Here is a 20,336-nt window from a genome sequence, read left to right on the forward strand (position 1 = left end):
AAGTCTGCAAGATTCCCACGCATGCCTTACACGTGTAACACCTTTGAATGCAACACTCCCACCTAGTCTGTACTAATGCATGCCAACCTATGCACCAAAAACTTAAACTTCTTGAACTTCCAATACTGAATATCACACTTCCAATACTAAACTACCTCTTTTTTCCATTATGTGTTTAAAATAATATTCAATCTTATTTAAGCTTAATTATTTATTTTGAACAACCTGATTATTTATTTTAAATAATATTCCCACGCATGTCTTCTGTAACACCCCGATTAAAATAAGAGAATTATTTAATTGAGTTAATATTATTTTATTAATTTAATTAAATAAAGTTGAATTATTGGATTATTATTATTATTATTTTGGAATAATAATTATTTGGAAAATATATAAGTTGGAAATAAGAGAAAGAGTCTCATTTTGGAACAGAAGGGTTTTACGTGAAAAAGCAGAGAAGCATCGTGAAAGAGGAAAAGGGCAAGAGAAGGAGCTGTAGAGCAAAGGTTGGAGAACGGAAAAGCTTGAAGCTCGAAGAGTTGCCGGATTGTTAAGGTAAGGGGGGTTTATCGTCGTTTAATGGGTATTATCGATTAACATGTAATGGGTAGTGATAAGCCGTCGATTGACCCTAATTGAGATTTAGAATGCTGAGAAATTATGTTGAATAAGTTGTATTAAAGCTGAAATTGAATTTGTGTTTGAGTGTATTGTGAATTTCTGAGCGTATAGCTTTTTACGGAAGTTGAATCGGAGGTCCGGAAGTTCTCCAACGGCGGAAAATGCGGAAACTCTGCATTCTGCCTTGTGTTAGCGCAGGAACTGCTGTTTCGCCTGCGTTAACCGGTTAACCCAGGGTGTTAACCGGTTAACACTGTTATAAATTGTGAAAATGTGCTGTTTTGCCTGCGTTAACCGGTTAACCCAGGGCGTTAACCGGTTAACACTGTTGCGTTTTGCCTGGAAGTGTAATTTTCCTGCGTTAACCGGTTAACCTATAGCGTTAACCGGTTAACACTGTTGCAGTATGTAAAAATGGTTGATTTTTATGATGTAAGTGTAATTGGTGATTGGCCTATTGTATCCAATTGTGATAAATAAATTCGTGGAGTCTATGTTGCGAAATGTTGATGCAAATATGTTGATAAGTTGTTTTTGTGGAAAATATTAAGTTGTAGGCTGATGAGCCAAAGTTGAATATAAGTTGTTTTGTTGAAAATGCTGAGTTGTAGGCTGATGAGCCAAAGTTGATTTTTAAGTTGTTGTTGCTGAAAAAAAAAAGCTGTTATGTTGTCGTTGTTATTATGTTGTGGAACTTCAAGTCGTACATGCCATATACATTCATATGCATTAAGTCGGGGCTTTTGCTCACACCACGTTGGCCTGGATTGGCAAAATTATGGGGCTTTTGCTCACACCACGTTGGCCTGGATTGGCAAAAATTTTAAGTTGAAAGTTGAAGGCTTATGCCTTGATGCCCACTAAACTGGCAATGATTTTAAGTTGGGAGTTTTACTCCAAATGGTACCACATGCATGAAGAGTCGAGTCTCATTGAGTTGCATTTACGTTGTGTTTGAATATGATGTTGAGTTGAATATGCTGCTACCGAATGCATGATATGATGTGGGTGATTAACGTGTAAAGTTACTTAACATAACATGATGATTTATAATATTTGTTATATCGATTGAGGAACTCACCCTTACAGTTATATTTTTCAGGTAACGAGCAGTGAGTTGAGTAGAAGCTAGTGCTTGAAGTCTAGAGTGGTTTTAGTGGGTCATGCTCTGATAGATGTAACATCGGGACGGGATGTTTTATTTGTTGAATAAATGTTAATTTTAAGATATTACAGATGTTGAATGTTTCTATCCGCTGCGAATTTTTAAAGAAGTGTTTATGTTGAATTAAATAATGGGCATGACTGATTTTTACGGTGAATTATGTGAAGTATTATGTGACACCCTTGGTGCATGATTACTCTGATATTGATTTATATGCTGTTGTTTTAATTAAATATTTGGGGTATTTTAGAAGGGTGTTACATCTTCCACGTGTCACACCTTTGCATCATCAGGTTCCACCAAGTCTTCCCCAAGACAAGACAAGTGCAACCTAGTCTGCACCAATGCATGCCAACACTACCACCTAGCCTGCACCTATTCTGCAAGATTCCCACGCATGCCTTCCACGTGTCACACCTTTGAATCATCAGGTTCCACCAAGTCTTCCCCAAGACAAGACAAGTGCAACCTAGTCTGCACCAATGCATGCCAACACTACCACCTAGCCTGCACCTATTCTGCAAGATTCCCACGCATGCCTTCCACGTGTCACACCTTTGCATCATCAGGTTCCACCAAGTCTTCCCCAAGACAAGACAAGTGCAACCTAGTCTGCACCAATGCATGCCAACACTACCACCTAGCCTGCACCTATTCTGCAAGATTCCCACGCATGCCTTCCACGTGTCACACCTTTGCATCATCAGGTTCCACCAAGTCTTCCCCAAGACAAGACAAGTGCAACCTAGTCTGCACCAATGCATGCCAACACTACCACCTAGCCTGCACCTATTCTGCAAGATTCCCACGCATGCCTTCCACGTGTCACATTTTTGCATATTCAGTCTACTTGAAAACGAGTATAAATAGAGGGTCATTCTTGCAAGTTTTCATCAACCACTAACACTCTTATTCAGAGAACTCCGGCGAAACTTCTCATCCACCAAGCTTAGTTCTACATTGCAGTCATGTCTCTTCTTACCATGGGCCAAGAACACAGAGGCACTAGGGCAAACATTGCCTCATTCGTAAGTTTTTCTTGAACATTGCCTCTTTCGTATGTTTGTAATTTGTTTTTTAAAAGTCCAATCTAATGATTGTTTATATTGTTTGTTTTTAAAGGATCCCAAGAAATTTCGTCAACGTTCACACCCTATGCCTTATCCAGACCCATGGTGCGTACCTTACATAGAGCGTGCGGGTTTCGGTCATGTTATGCATGTCGTAAATGCCACAATTGATGTCAAATTCATTTTGGCTCTGTGTGAACGTTGGAGACCTGAGACACACACTTTTCACCTACCAACTGGTGAATGTACCGTCACATTAGAGGACGTGTACATGCTTTTGGGTCTTAGAATAGATGGTAAGCCTGTGACTGGAAATGTTCAACAGCCCAACCAAATATGTGTTCAAATGTTGGGGGTAGATCTGGTCGAGGGTGAGGGATCTGCAAAAGCAAGGGGTCAGGGTATTAAATTATCTAGCCTCCAATTGTACCACGACTCCATAACTTTGACTGAGGAATCCTCCGAACAAGAAAAAGTCATAAAAACCCGAGTTTACATTATGCTATTGTTTGGGAACTTGCTATTTCCCGAAGGGACGGGAAATAGCATAAACTTTATGTACTTGAGTTTGCTCGGGGACATTGATAGAATAAGCACATATAGTTGGGGTTCTGCTGTATTAGCATTCCTATATAGCTCTTTGTGTAAAAATGCACAAAATGAGCACTGTACATTTTCTGGATGTGCCTTTTTGCTCCAAACATGGGGGTGGTGGAGATTGCCGAGGCTAGCCCCAGAAAATCCTAATGTCTACTCCTTCCCATACGCAACTAGGTAAATTTATGATGTTATTTCATTTTGTATATTTATTCTATAAATATTTGTAAATAATATTATTTATCTTTTTTTGTTTAGGTTCATTACAACCGGACTGGATTACAGTCTTACCCCCAAAAATAAAATTATATTTTATCGTCAACTCTTGGATCGTCTCCGAGCACAAGATGTATTACCACTAAATCACTCAGCTTCTAACTGATTTATTAATATCATGCATTCTCGATAAATAACATATTTGCTTTTTTCTTTGCAGTTTATTTGGAGGCCATATTTGGGATTGGAACATCAACCCAACCCCGAAGATGCAGCTGTTTGGACAGCAAAAACGGCCATAATGCGGTTCACCACTGTGGAGATGCACCAAAGTGACCGTGTCAAGCTGCAATTCAGAATGCATCAAGAAATCCCAGGCCCCCCAATGTCTATGGAACCTTGGCATCTAAAAAAAGTCAGCCACCAGTGGTATGCCCAAAATTGGAAGGAAGTTGCTAAGGAGTTTCGTAAAATGTGGAAAGACCGTGCCCACTATGTTCTACAATTTCCGGTGGCGCCCAACGAAATGAAGCCGACAAGGGAATATGTGGATTGTTATAGAGCAAATACAAATCCAGAAATGATTGTGTCTGACCCGTTCTATTTGGACGATCCCCGGATGCAACAACCATATTTCCAACAACAACCACCACAATATTCCCAACAATAACAACCACCACCTTATTACCAACAACAACCACCACCACCATTTTACGAACAACAACCACCACCACCTTATTACCAACAACAACCACCACCACCATATTACCAACAACAACCACCACAACACATGTCCACCCCCCAACCAAATCAACAATACATACCACAAACTCAACCCCAATACCATGAAGATTACCAACACCAAACTCAACATTCCCACCACCATCAACAGTCCCAACACCTACCACAATATCAATCCCCCCACTTCCACCAATCCCAACACTTCCATCACGACAATGTCCCGAGCTCTTCCAGTCCTCCACCTAGCCCCGACACGGGTATACAAGAGGATTACCAACAAGACTACTACACACCACAACAAACATTGTTCTTTGGCCAACCCGATTCAACCCTAAACTACGAAAGACCACAATTCGAGGGCGCACCCAGCAGAAGTCAGTTTGTCCCACCGAGACAAAGCTTTGAGGGCGCAGAGGGGACCCGTCTTTCCTACAGCACTGAAGGGACTTCGACCCAACCACAACGGCAAACGGCAAGGGGACGCGTTAGGACTAGGGGTGGTAATAGGGAAGCACCACCACCACGTGAACCGTCTAGGCGAGTAATTAGACCTCCCCCGTGCGGATCGTACCAGAGACTGCATCATATGTAATATTTGTCTTGTCTATTATTTAAATAAAAATATTTTCTGTTTATTATCTTTATATCTTTATCTTTATCTTTAAAGATATTGTCTATCATATCTTTATATATATATATATATATATATATATATATATATATATATATATATATATATATATATATATATATATATATATATATATATATATATATATATATATATATATATATATATATATATATATATATATATATATATATATATATATATATATATATATATATATATATATATATATATATATATATATATATATATATATATATATATATATATATATATATATATATATATATATTACACGTATATAAATTAATTTTTTTTTCAAAAAATTATAAATAAATTTAATTATTTATAAATTAAATTAATATATATATATAAATTAATATATATATATATATATAAATTAATATATATATATATCTTGTAAATAATTTTATTTATATATATGTGTTAATATAAATTTATATAATTTATAAAAAATATAAACTCATTAATTAAAAAAAAATTAAAAAAAAAAAACATATTAAAAGAAAAAAAAAATAGAAAGAGTGTAGGCGCCACTCCTAGTGGCGACTTGCCCTACCCCTTAAGGGTAGGCGCCAACTAGGGTGGCGCATAGGTGTAGTTTAGGGCCAAAAATGGCCATTTTTATAATTTTTTTTTAGAAATGGTGTATTTTGGATTTTTTTTTTAAATTCTGGATATTTAAAAAAAAATTCAATTTTTTAACTTCAAAATCTATATTTTTATGTTAAAATATTGATGCATTCAGGATTGTTAATACCATGTGTATAGAATCATACGATTTCACAAGTTTAAATATTTATTTTAGGTTGAATTGATTGTAAACTCTAATATAGTAACCTTGTTAATAGAATGAATCTCTTTACGTTTATTGAAGTATTGAAGAAACAAACAATTTTGCTCGAATTCTTGATTTGACAACCTTAGATTTAAAAAGATATGAAACATATGATGTCACTACAAAGTTATATAATAAACTACTACTAATAGTAAATAAGGAAATCAATTGTATATTTTGTGGTGTCAAAAGATTTTTCATTTTAAAACTTGACTCCATGGATTAAACTCACTATTTCTGTGGTGTCAAACAATGTGTGTTTCATATATTTTGTCATGATAATGACACAATTTTAAAAGAAAGTATATTTGTATGTCGTAAAGAATCCTATCATAATGGAGGGAAGAGAAAAAGATAAATGTCCGAGCATAAATTTAAGGTAATGCTCTTTTAATAAATAAATTAATTTATATGTTGAATTAGTGTTAACGGTAAATAAACCTTTTATCCATACATTTCATGTTTACAATTTTGTATTTTGATGCTTTGTAAACAAGAATTCATTGAATGTTATTTATATCACGGTGAATATTTCAATAAAATCTAAAATCTGATTATGAATTATAATTCTGTTCTTATTGTTATTGTATTCAAAGAAAACTTCAATTATCTTCTCTAAAGTTGTTTAATATGACACTGACACTTCTCTTTAATTTTAAAATATGAACTAATATCTATATATATATTGTCATACCCCGATTTTGGCCCTGAATTTTTATTTTATTTTATTTTTCATCAATCAGTCATCTGCATTCCTCCTCATGACCATTTCACGTTTAAACTCTTCACTCCATATTGAAAGATCTTTTATTCATGTTACAATCATTTCATTCATGCATGATTAAAATAATTTTCCACATGTCTTCTGTCCAACTATGCCTTTGATGGCCTTAGGGGCAACGTCGGGAAGTGCAACATCTAAGACATGAGAAATTTTACCAACTAGTGGTCTCAAGGACGGTGAAAGAAGCACGCGAGTTTAATATGACTAAGAATGATGATTTTGTTGGACTGGGAGAAAATGGACAATTTGGATATACATCAATTCATGGAGAGTTACCTAAGTTTGATTTTTAAAAAGGAATAAAACTTCATCGGTTTACTCAGCCGCATCAGATAGACCATGGGAAACCATATTCAGTGGGTCATCACATGTCTAAACTCTACTTTCTAGTTGCTGCATGTGGGCATGACACTTAATGGTGACTATTTGTATGCTTATAGCTTAAGCAGTATGAGAATGGACAACCAATGTACCGGAGAGGACTCCACGCTCTAAAATTTTGTTTTGCCAGTTGCTTAAAGTTATATATGTTCTTTGGTATCTCTTGAATGAAAATTTTGACAATAACAATTGGTTTACGTGAGTGTGTTTCAGAAAGGTTTAAGCTTGCATTGTAACAATTTTGGTAGGATTGTGATACTGTGAATGAGTCTAGATAAGTATTTGGAAATGATATGCAACGTACAGTCCATGTAACAGTACTGTGAATTCCGATTTACTCTATTCATCAATTGTTTTCTACATTCTTTACAAAAAAAATAAAATAAAGAAAGAAGACTGTTGCTCAGACGGAACCATTTCAACCGGAGATTTGATTCAAGAAATTCCGGTGGTGAACCGTCCACCTCTCTCTGTTGTGTTTGGGCTTTGAGAAACAGCCCTTGCTTTACATAGCAGCTGGAGTTGCAGAAAAGCTTATCGAAGAACAGCGTAATCGTCAGTATGAGAAAGAAGCTTCTCATCTCATGCTCCTCCCTCCACTCAATTCTCAACGTCAATCCCAATTGCGATCACTTGTCCATTGAGATTTGTGATTCTGTTGGATCATCAAAGTTTCAGTGGCGTGGATGGTCACATGCTGCTGCTTGTGTTCCTTCAGAAACTTCAGATATCCGTTGGAAGAGAGGACAGAGGGTTCCGAAACATGAACGGAGAGCTATGGTATCCATCCGAGAATGCTGGAAAACTCTCTGCAATAAAGCATACCAAAAAAAAGGGTTCGTGGCAGTTATTATGTTATTCGGGAAATCATTCAGGAACTAGAATACAAATCCAAAATGAAACCTTTAAACAACATTGGTGAGATACCAGTGGCAAAGCTATTTGATGAAAGCAAAAACCGTCAAAGATGGTCCAATCCAAGGTCGTGTTCAACCGGTCCGTGTACATGTTACCCTGGCACCTGAGTTTCTTGAAGGAAAGGGAGGTCCACAGTTTTCCTCTTGGGAGGCAAGGTTGTGTAATGAATTTGAGATCGTCTCCGCACCAGATGATCATTGCACCACATCTGCCAGCTGTTACGGAAAAACCTAGCAAACAAATTGATGAACAAATGTAGAATCGCCAAACCAGTAGAAACTTGAGAAATTACAAACCAGTAGAAACTTACCTCATCCTTGACATATTGGAAAGTTTGATTACTCGGTTCTTGATCCTGCTGCTGGCCAAGGCTTGTCAAACAGTTTGCAATTGCCTTGATGATCCTGGTTAGGCCAATATTCTGTAGGCCAAACTATGTGGTTATGACTTTGGATGCAGTTTGCTTTGTACAAGCCTCCATCCTAGAAACTTCCTGTCCAAAACAGATCATACATCAAATGGCCATGCACAAATATAAATGACAAACCAAACTAAAGCATAATAATCTATAGTTCAAAACTTAACATCCTTGAACTTGAGCTATGCAGCAAGCATTCAGGGCGCTGAGCTATTAAACTTATCCGCCATTGCGACAAACTGCAAGCGCTTATGGATAATGGATTGCATTGGAGACAAATGGCTAGTTGTTGTAGCTACTATATGTAAAGAGTTGCAAGAATTGAGGGTATTTCCATCGGCACCATTTGGAAATCAAGCAGCTGTTACCGAAGTAGGACTTGTTGCGATATCAAAGGGATGCCCAAAGCTCCACTCGTTACTCTACTTCTGACACCAGATGACAAATGCTGCTCTCATAACAGTAGCCAAGAACTGTCCAAATTTTATCCGATTTAGGTTATGCATCCTCGATGCAACAAAACCTGATTTCGACAGCAATTAGCAACCTCCCTGTTACAAGAAATTCACTGCAGTAAAAAAAAACACAAACAAATTAATTACCAAGTCGGTTAAATTCCAAGAAAATATCCCAATTTGGCATAGAGACAAAAATGAAGAAGAAAGGGTGAGTTCAGAATACCGTTTTCGGTTTTAGCATTAAACAAGCCAATCCGAACTGAGCACATCAGAAAGGAGGTTACAGAGATACTCTTTTGGAAGAAGGGACCAATTCGAAACCCTAAGCTGTGAACATAAATAGGGAGAGGCGAATCAGTGAAGAAAAAAATTGGAACGACGAAGAGGTTTCAAAGACAAAGACCCTAAATCCCAGAAATCAAAGTAAAAGGCCAGTATTGGAAGAGAGGAGATAGTTTCAAGCTCACCTGATTCATTGTCGTTGCCAAAGGTGAGATTCCCGCTTGACTTCTCTCTTTAAAACCATGGGTTTGCACTCTCTCTGGTTAACGAGGTTGAGCGATGGGTAAGCGATGAGAGCGATTAAGAGAGTTGCTGAGGTGTGAGCGAATCGTGAGACTGAGAGAGAAGGGCGAGGGGTGATGGGCGATTTTGAGAGCAGAGAGAGATTTCGATTGAGAGAGATGCTGAGGTGGAAGGCGATTGTTTGAGAGTGTTAGAGAAAAGTGAGATTGGGAGAGAACGGTTCTGTTACTATTCCAAATTGTTTTTTTTTCTTTAATTCGTTTTAAACAGAGTAAATTTTGAAAAAATCATTTAAAGTTTGTTTAAACTTCCTAAGTTTTAGTTAATATTAGTTAATAAATATTTCCTCCTTTTCAATTCATATTCCCATTGAAAAACCCAACAGCCAAGCGACTGGGTTTAATTATTGGTAGTCCAACAAATTTCTTTTTTATTAGTTTTTTATTTTAATTCTAATTTTAAATATATCTTAGTTTATTTATCCAAACTAGCAGCAAAATAATAACTAGTCATGAGTGGTCTGGTGGAGAGGGTTGATTTCTGGGTCTTTAGTGTAGTGGGTTCAATACCCGTATTGTAGCATTTTATTTTATTTTAGCATTTTATTTTATGTTTATGTTTTTATTATACTCATGGTTGATCTGCTTTCTTTTAATTTCATCATTCATTCAAAACCATTTTAAACTATTAAAATCATATTTTTCTCGATTCAATGTCGAGCCCATTTCCATACCCTTGTAAGTCGATTGCTTTTAAGCATCGCCATCAACCTCACATAGCTTACTCTTGGGCTTTCTTACAATGAGCCGGTTCTCTTGCACTTACACTCATGCATTGCATTATTTGTTGTTTGGGCCCGATTTAATTATTTCATGATTTTGAATCCCCATTTGACAAAATGTACCCCTCTTCCCCGATGTGTAATAATTTTGTACTGTTTTATTTCTTTATGTGTTTGACTGTTTAGTTAGATACTAACACAAGAATAAAATCAACCATTTCCAAAAAATACAAAAATATGACTCGATCCAACGTCGAGTATTTTCTCAATAAACAAATCAATTCATTTATCCCTCCTGTTCTATTCCATTCTTTTCAAACTTCATCAAATGCTTGATCCAACGTAAAGCCATTTTTTCTAATAAAAAACTCAAAAAATATTAATTCATAGTTAAGACCTTTTCAATAAGATGGAAATGGAACGTGGTGTATACCACGCACTCCTGAGACTAGGATTCGAGACGTATGCCTCGCCTATCTTAACTCTCGCCATCGTCTAAAATTGTTAATGTGGTTTCGTCAAACCCTTTCTCAATCAAATCTAAGATACCTAAATCTTATTTAACACTTTTTCAATAAAGGTGGAAATGGAACATGGTGTATACCATGCACTCCTGAGGTTAAGATTCGAGACGTATGCCTCGCCAATCTTAACTCTCGCCATCGTCTAAAATTGTCAATGCGGTTTCTTCAAACCCTTTCTCAATCAAATTCCAAAATACTTAATTCCTATCTTAACCTCTTTCAATAAAGATGGAAATGGAACATGGTGTATACCATGCACTCCTGAGGCTAGGATTCAAGATGTATATCTCGCTCATCCAAGTTCTCGCCATCACTCAAAATACATCCATCTGATCAAACTCTTTTCTCGCAGCCGTGCGATTAATCAAAAACCTTTTTCATAAACGAAAGATATATTGTCTTAAGTGATACAAAACAATGTTTCGGCCACGATTGTTGAGTAGAGATAAATGACGCTTTTCCGAATGTAGATTTATAAATCCGTTCGATGTGTGGTATGCGTCCACTCCTCATCTGTTTTGGGTAAAACAATGTTTTCGTCGATTAATACAGTATAGCTTTCGCTAAAATCGACCAACAAACAAACATTTTTCTACCCAGAACTACGTAAGCCTTGATTTCTCTTTTGAGATACGTAGGAGAAGGATTCATAAATCTTGTCAGGCCCACTAATAAAAAACTTAGGTTTAGTCCTTCGTCCAAAAATCCAAAAACATTTCTTCTCTCTTCTATTCTTTCTTTCCCACCTAATAAATCGAAAAGTCTAACATTTCAAACTAACATTAACGCACACAATTGACCTAATGGTTCCCGTTGAGTACAACGGACGTGAGGGGTGCTAATACCTTCCCCTTGCGTAATCGACTCCCGAACCCTGATATTGGTTGCGATGACCATATCTTATCCTTTCTTTTGTCTTGGGTTTTATCGATATTTCCCCTTTCCTTTTTAGGAATAAATAAAGTTCGGTGGCGACTCTGTTCAGTCCATCATTGCGAACGTGCGATCGCGCTTCGCTTTGTAGTCGTATCCCCATTTTTTCGAGGTGCGACATATATTAACGAAAAGAAATTATTGACAAACAAAATTATATATATATATATATATATATATATATATATATATATATATATATATATATATATATATATATAAACTGTCAATAAAAAATAGAGGGAGAGATGAGTGTTGAAACCATTTGAATAGATTTCAGAAAAGTTAGTGAAATTAAAATTATAGTGAATATCAGCATTATATTAATACAACTCAAAAGAGATTTAGGATTTGTTTGATTCAATTTTAATTTTTTGTTTTTTAAAAAATGTTTTATAAATTAGTCTTAACAATTATTTTTAGGATGAAAACAAAATAAAAATTCATTTGGAAGCTGTATTTTCTAAAATTATTTTTGAGATAATAAAAGAAAAAACGTGTTTGGTTATTTATTTTTAAAAGCTAATTCAAATATTATTTGATTTTTTACTTTTGGTGTTTTCCATATATTTAACACTAACAAAAACACATTTTTTATTGCAAATTAATATTTAACAAATTCATATTTATTGTTAATGAAAATTTCGAATTTTTCATATATTTTCACTTATATATTTTCACTTTTTGTGTTATAGAAATTCAAAAGCAAAACAACTTTTATAAGTTTTGATTTTTTAATTTTTAAAACTTAAATATAAAAACATTTTTGAAAACCACTTTCTTAAAAACTATTTATCAAATGAGTTTTGAATTTTTCAATTTTCAAAAACTAAAAAACTGTTTTTGAAAAGGGAAACAAGCTCTTAGTTTCTATATGGTTTTAAAAAATAGGCTAGAAAAAAATAGGATCTGATAAATATATTTTCTTATGAATTTAAATGATTATATAAAGTAATTTTCAGTGTCTTAATCTTTTTTAAAATTTATATTATGTTGATTCAAGATGAATTTTAACTAATGAAATAGTTGAACTTTAGATCTATGGAATGCGAAAAATTGGATTGGATTTAAGAATATGTTAAAAAAACGTTTATATGTAACAAAATGAATGATAAACAATTTTAGGCTTCTTCACTCTATCTATCTCTCACTGCAACTTCGACTTTCTCTCTAATCATCGCGCTTCATTTGTTTGAAGAAGTCTTAAAAACCGTCACCATACTCACTTTCTTCGCCGTTTTGAAATGTTAGGTTTTGACCTTGTGTTACTTATGAAATTAAGCAGCTTCAGTTTAAGGTATGAGATTTGAAATGTATGATACAATTTGGAGGGAAACGTAAACCTTCTTTAAATGGATTAAGGAGTAACTCAATTCGAATTTAGCATATGAGGATCATAGTTTAGGCAGTTGAAAATAGATCGGTAGCAGTCTGTTTGCTTCCTAAAACGTGTCTAGGAACAAAGGAATTTAGATCTTAACTTCATTAAGGAAAGCTTAATTTCCATATTGATTTTGTTGTTGCTTTTCATCCTTTTGGGCCAGGCTCTCTTTGTTATCTCTATGTTATACTTTTTATTCTTTTTAAGATTCTGATGTTTTATTCTTTTCAAAACGGACATTCTTGGGATGAATTAGGTTGAATGGGAGTTCAGTACCATGGATTGGGTTCTAGATGCAATATCCAAACCTGTAGATTGGACAGGGTGGTTTCGGAAGAGGCCAATATGGTGGTGACATGGTTTTAAATTGCAGTGGAGATAGTGTTTGCACCCACATCAGGTCGTAATTGTAATGTGGAGGCTATATTGATTATCTATCACGAGTTCACACTATTCTCTACCGAGTAGTTTTTGACAAAACAAACTGTTAGTTCCTTGATTTGTGTTCTTATGTTCATTTAGTTCCTCTTTCCCGTAATATCGCTTCCCGAGTTCTCCCTTTATAATCTTTTTGTTAATGTTTTTGTATGATGGAGTTCATATGCTCTGTTTGTAATATACTTACTCGTTCATGTTGGTGATTTTAGTATCACCCATGATTTTAGTAGTAATGAGATTTACTCTAGGCCGATGCAATTATGCGTTAAAGCTTGGAAACGAGTTAGGAGTAGTGCGGAGTGCACGCTCGTAGAGCCAACGTGTAATTGACTGCAAGTAATTGAAAACTGGGTTCCAAGGGGCGAAGCCGTTATTACCGTTTTTGTTGAAAAGGTATGACTTTTGAACGTTTGAACCTTCCCAACCGTTATTACCGTTTTTCTTGAAAAGGTATGACTTTTGAACGTTTGAACCTTCCCAACCGTTATTACCGTTTTTCTTGAAAAGGTATGACTTTTCGTTTTCAGTTTTCGTTCTCCTATAAAAGGGGGAAATCTGGCCTCGGTTTAGGGTTACACACAAAAACCATTCTACGTTCCAGAATCTTTCTTTTGCCAGAAACATTCTTTCTTCAAGAATTATCCCCACAAAGATTTCGTGAACCCAGGCATAAATAGGGTCGAAATACTTTGTTCGGAAAGTGAACGAACACGATTCTTCGAAGATTATCCAGGATTATCAATTAATTATCTAACAAACGAACAAAGTATTCATCTGATAATCATGGCTGGAGGAAACACCGTCAAGGAGATGACCAGAAATTTCGGAAAATTGGACAAGTTTCAAGGACAAGATTTCAGGCGTTGGCAGAAGAAGATGCATTTCATGTTGACAACGTTGAAGGTGGTGCATGTCCTATCTACACCGATTCCAGAAATTCGGGAAGATGACACAGTTGAAAATCTGAGACGCAGATCAAAGTGGGAGAACGACGACTACATATGCAGAGGGCACATTCTTAACGGTATGTCTGATCCCTTATTTGATATTTACCAAAACATAGAATCTGCAAAGGAATTGTGGGATTGTCTCGAATCCAAGTACATGGCAGAGGACTCATCCAGTAAAAAGTTTCTGGTGACTGATTTCAACAACTACAAAATGGTTGAATCAAGGTCTGTCGTGGAACAATTCAATGAACTCCTCCGAATCCTTGGACAGTTCACACTACACGGATTAAATATGGATGAAACAATATCTGTCTCAAGCATCATAGACAAGTTGCCTCCTTCGTGGAAAGATTTCAAACACAATCTGAAACATGGAAAAGACGAACTGTCTTTGATCCAACTTGGAAGTCACTTGCGCATAGAAGAATCTCTAAGAGCGCAGGAGGATAACAAAGGAAAAGGCAAAGAAATTGTTGGACCCTCGGTTAATATGATCGAAGAGGGTGGTAGGAACGGTAACAACAAAAACAAAGGAAAGAAGCGTGCTTTCAAGGACAATAAGGGCAGTTTCGGTGCTAACAAGAAACCGAAATTAGAATGCTGGAAGTGTGGTAAAACAGGCCACTTCAAGAGGGATTGTCGCTTCGTTAAAAAGCACGATAACGCGAATGCAAGTGGTTCAGGAAAGGGGTCTAAGGACCAATCCGAAAACCAAGGTCAGAAATCAATTCGTGATTTGAATAGTTTAATTAAACATTCTGTTTCACTAAATTCTGAAGCATTCTATGTGCAGGATGATGCTACCGCATGGTGGATTGATTCTGGCGCCACTACACATGTTTGCAAGGATCGTTTCTGGTTCAAGACTTTTGTTCCAGTGGAAGATGGTTCTGTCCTCTACATGGGAGATGATCACTTCGCTCCCGTTGAAGGCAAAGGAAACGTGGTGTTAGAATTCAGTTCCGGAAAAACTATTACTTTGTTTAATGTTTTGTATGTTCCTAAATTACGAAAGAATTTAATTTCTGGCCCTGTATTAAATAAGCTTGGATACAAGCAAGTGTGTGAATCAGATAAATATGTATTATCAAAGTCTGGTGTGTTTGTAGGATTTGGATATTATAATAATGGTATGTTTATGATGAATTTGAATGGAGTTCCTAATGATTCTGGTTCTGTATTTATGTCCTCTTCGAATATTATCAATTCTTCGTTATGGCATGCTCGCCTAGGACATGTACATTATAAAAGAATGCATGAAATGTCTAAAGATAAATTAATTCCTAATCTTGATAAAAATGTAGAAAAGTGTAAAACTTGCATGTTAACTAAGATAACTAGGCAACCATTTAAAAGTATAACAAGGAAATCTGTCATTCTTGAGTTGATACATAGTGATTTATGTGATTTGCATGCTACTCCATCATTAGGGCATAAAAAATATTTTGTCACTTTCATAGATGACACATCTAGATTTTGCTATGTCTATTTGTTGCACGCTAAGGACGAAGCCTTAGATAAATTCAAAATTTATAAAACTGAAGTTGAAGTGCAACAAAATGTGTTGATTAAAACATTACGCACAGATAGAGGTGGTGAATATTATGATCCTGTGTTTTTCCAATCCGTAGGAATCATTCATGAGACTACGGCTCCTTACACACCTCAACAAAATGGTGTGGCTGAAAGGAAAAATAGAGTGCTAAAAGAAATGGTGAATGCCATGTTATCTTACTCTGGTCTGAGTGAAGGATTTTGGGGAGAAGCCATGTTAACGGCATGCTATTTGTTAAATAGAGTTCCCAATAAAAGGAACAAAACTACCCCATATGAACTTTGGTATAAGAAACGACCCAACCTGACATTTCTACGTGTTTGGGGTTGTAGGGCCGTGGTTAGACTCCCGGACCCAAAAAGGAAAACTTTGGGTGAAAAGGGTGTAGCTTGCATCTTTGTTGGATATGCCGAGCACTCCAAGGCCTATAGGTTCTATGTTATAGAGCCTAATGACTCGATCTCTATTAACACAATTATAGAATCGAGAGATGCCATATTTGATGAGAACTGTTTCTCCTCTGTACCTAGACCAAAGGACTCTATACCTATTTCAGATGAATCTCTAAGAGATGATCATTCAAATGATGTGCCAAGTCAAGCACTTGAACCCCGTAGGAGCAAAAGAGCTAGAAAAACTAAATCTTATGGATCTGATTTCCAACTATATTTAGTTGAGGGATCAAAGGATCAGATTGACACTCAATATTATTATTGCTATAGTATTGAAGAGGATCCAAGAACGTATGATGAAGCTATCAAGTCTCGAGATTCTGCTTTTTGGAAAGAAGCAATTGATGAAGAGATTGGCTCTATCATGGAAAATAATACTTGGATACTATCTGATTTACCACCAGGTTGCAAACCATTGGGTTGCAAATGGATCTTCAAAAAGAAGATGAAAGTCGATGGTACAATTGACAAGTTTAAAGCTAGACTAGTTATCCAAGGCTTCAGACAAAAGGAAGGGATTGATTATTTCGATACCTATGCTCCTGTTGCCCGTATCACTACTATTAGATTGTTGATTGCCTTGGCGGCTATTCATAATCTAGTGATTCACCAAATGGATGTCAAAACAGCATTTCTGAATGGTCATTTGGAAGAAGAAGTGTATATGAAGCAACCTGAAGGTTTTGTAATGCCTGGTAATGAACATAAAGTGTGTAAACTAATTAAGTCATTATATGGGCTAAAACAAGCTCCGAAGCAGTGGCATCAAAAGTTTGATGAGGTTGTTTTGTCCAATGGTTTCATTCTAAACCAAGCTGACAAATGTGTATATAGCAAATTTGATACATCCGGTAAAGGAGTTTTCATTTGCTTATATGTTGATGACATGTTGATCTTTGGCACCGACCAAAATCAAATTGATTCCAGAAATTCGGGAAGATGACACAGTTGAAAATCTGAGACGCAGATCAAAGTGGGAGAACGACGACTACATATGCAGAGGGCACATTCTTAACGGTATGTCTGATCCCTTATTTGATATTTACCAAAACATAGAATCTGCAAAGGAATTGTGGGATTGTCTCGAATCCAAGTACATGGCAGAGGACTCATCCAGTAAAAAGTTTCTGGTGACTGATTTCAACAACTACAAAATGGTTGAATCAAGGTCTGTCGTGGAACAATTCAATGAACTCCTCCGAATCCTTGGACAGTTCACACTACACGGATTAAATATGGATGAAACAATATCTGTCTCAAGCATCATAGACAAGTTGCCTCCTTCGTGGAAAGATTTCAAACACAATCTGAAACATGGAAAAGACGAACTGTCTTTGATCCAACTTGGAAGTCACTTGCGCATAGAAGAATCTCTAAGAGCGCAGGAGGATAACAAAGGAAAAGGCAAAGAAATTGTTGGACCCTCGGTTAATATGATCGAAGAGGGTGGTAGGAACGGTAACAACAAAAACAAAGGAAAGAAGCGTGCTTTCAAGGACAATAAGGGCAGTTTCGGTGCTAACAAGAAACCGAAATTAGAATGCTGGAAGTGTGGTAAAACAGGCCACTTCAAGAGGGATTGTCGCTTCGTTAAAAAGCACGATAACGCGAATGCAAGTGGTTCAGGAAAGGGGTCTAAGGACCAATCCGAAAACCAAGGTCAGAAATCAATTCGTGATTTGAATAGTTTAATTAAACATTCTGTTTCACTAAATTCTGAAGCATTCTATGTGCAGGATGATGCTACCGCATGGTGGATTGATTCTGGCGCCACTACACATGTTTGCAAGGATCGTTTCTGGTTCAAGACTTTTGTTCCAGTGGAAGATGGTTCTGTCCTCTACATGGGAGATGATCACTTCGCTCCCGTTGAAGGCAAAGGAAACGTGGTGTTAGAATTCAGTTCCGGAAAAACTATTACTTTGTTTAATGTTTTGTATGTTCCTAAATTACGAAAGAATTTAATTTCTGGCCCTGTATTAAATAAGCTTGGATACAAGCAAGTGTGTGAATCAGATAAATATGTATTATCAAAGTCTGGTGTGTTTGTAGGATTTGGATATTATAATAATGGTATGTTTATGATGAATTTGAATGGAGTTCCTAATGATTCTGGTTCTGTATTTATGTCCTCTTCGAATATTATCAATTCTTCGTTATGGCATGCTCGCCTAGGACATGTACATTATAAAAGAATGCATGAAATGTCTAAAGATAAATTAATTCCTAATCTTGATAAAAATGTAGAAAAGTGTAAAACTTGCATGTTAACTAAGATAACTAGGCAACCATTTAAAAGTATAACAAGGAAATCTGTCATTCTTGAGTTGATACATAGTGATTTATGTGATTTGCATGCTACTCCATCATTAGGGCATAAAAAATATTTTGTCACTTTCATAGATGACACATCTAGATTTTGCTATGTCTATTTGTTGCACGCTAAGGACGAAGCCTTAGATAAATTCAAAATTTATAAAACTGAAGTTGAAGTGCAACAAAATGTGTTGATTAAAACATTACGCACAGATAGAGGTGGTGAATATTATGATCCTGTGTTTTTCCAATCCGTAGGAATCATTCATGAGACTACGGCTCCTTACACACCTCAACAAAATGGTGTGGCTGAAAGGAAAAATAGAGTGCTAAAAGAAATGGTGAATGCCATGTTATCTTACTCTGGTCTGAGTGAAGGATTTTGGGGAGAAGCCATGTTAACGGCATGCTATTTGTTAAATAGAGTTCCCAATAAAAGGAACAAAACTACCCCATATGAACTTTGGTATAAGAAACGACCCAACCTGACATTTCTACGTGTTTGGGGTTGTAGGGCCGTGGTTAGACTCCCGGACCCAAAAAGGAAAACTTTGGGTGAAAAGGGTGTAGCTTGCATCTTTGTTGGATATGCCGAGCACTCCAAGGCCTATAGGTTCTATGTTATAGAGCCTAATGACTCGATCTCTATTAACACAATTATAGAATCGAGAGATGCCATATTTGATGAGAACTGTTTCTCCTCTGTACCTAGACCAAAGGACTCTATACCTATTTCAGATGAATCTCTAAGAGATGATCATTCAAATGATGTGCCAAGTCAAGCACTTGAACCCCGTAGGAGCAAAAGAGCTAGAAAAACTAAATCTTATGGATCTGATTTCCAACTATATTTAGTTGAGGGATCAAAGGATCAGATTGACACTCAATATTATTATTGCTATAGTATTGAAGAGGATCCAAGAACGTATGATGAAGCTATCAAGTCTCGAGATTCTGCTTTTTGGAAAGAAGCAATTGATGAAGAGATTGGCTCTATCATGGAAAATAATACTTGGATACTATCTGATTTACCACCAGGTTGCAAACCATTGGGTTGCAAATGGATCTTCAAAAAGAAGATGAAAGTCGATGGTACAATTGACAAGTTTAAAGCTAGACTAGTTATCCAAGGCTTCAGACAAAAGGAAGGGATTGATTATTTCGATACCTATGCTCCTGTTGCCCGTATCACTACTATTAGATTGTTGATTGCCTTGGCGGCTATTCATAATCTAGTGATTCACCAAATGGATGTCAAAACAGCATTTCTGAATGGTCATTTGGAAGAAGAAGTGTATATGAAGCAACCTGAAGGTTTTGTAATGCCTGGTAATGAACATAAAGTGTGTAAACTAATTAAGTCATTATATGGGCTAAAACAAGCTCCGAAGCAGTGGCATCAAAAGTTTGATGAGGTTGTTTTGTCCAATGGTTTCATTCTAAACCAAGCTGACAAATGTGTATATAGCAAATTTGATACATCCGGTAAAGGAGTTTTCATTTGCTTATATGTTGATGACATGTTGATCTTTGGCACCGACCAAAATCAAATTGATTCCAGAAATTCGGGAAGATGACACAGTTGAAAATCTGAGACGCAGATCAAAGTGGGAGAACGA

At 36.1% G+C, this 20,336-nt stretch overlaps 1 long non-coding RNA gene across 1 annotated transcript; it reads right to left on the reverse strand.

Moving 5' to 3' along the window:
• Positions 1-9,085: 9,085 nt before the first annotated feature.
• On the reverse strand, positions 9,086-9,435 carry LOC127084579 (uncharacterized). Its single transcript, XR_007788754.1, has 2 exons — positions 9,330-9,435; positions 9,086-9,189 (listed from the first exon to the last, which is right to left on the reverse strand). It is a non-coding gene; the product is annotated as an uncharacterized LOC127084579 (long non-coding RNA).
• Between the last annotated feature and the right edge of the window lie 10,901 nt (positions 9,436-20,336).

Source organism: Lathyrus oleraceus, chromosome 1 (genome assembly GCF_024323335.1).
Source record: "Lathyrus oleraceus cultivar Zhongwan6 chromosome 1, CAAS_Psat_ZW6_1.0, whole genome shotgun sequence".
NCBI lineage: Eukaryota > Viridiplantae > Streptophyta > Magnoliopsida > Fabales > Fabaceae > Lathyrus > Lathyrus oleraceus.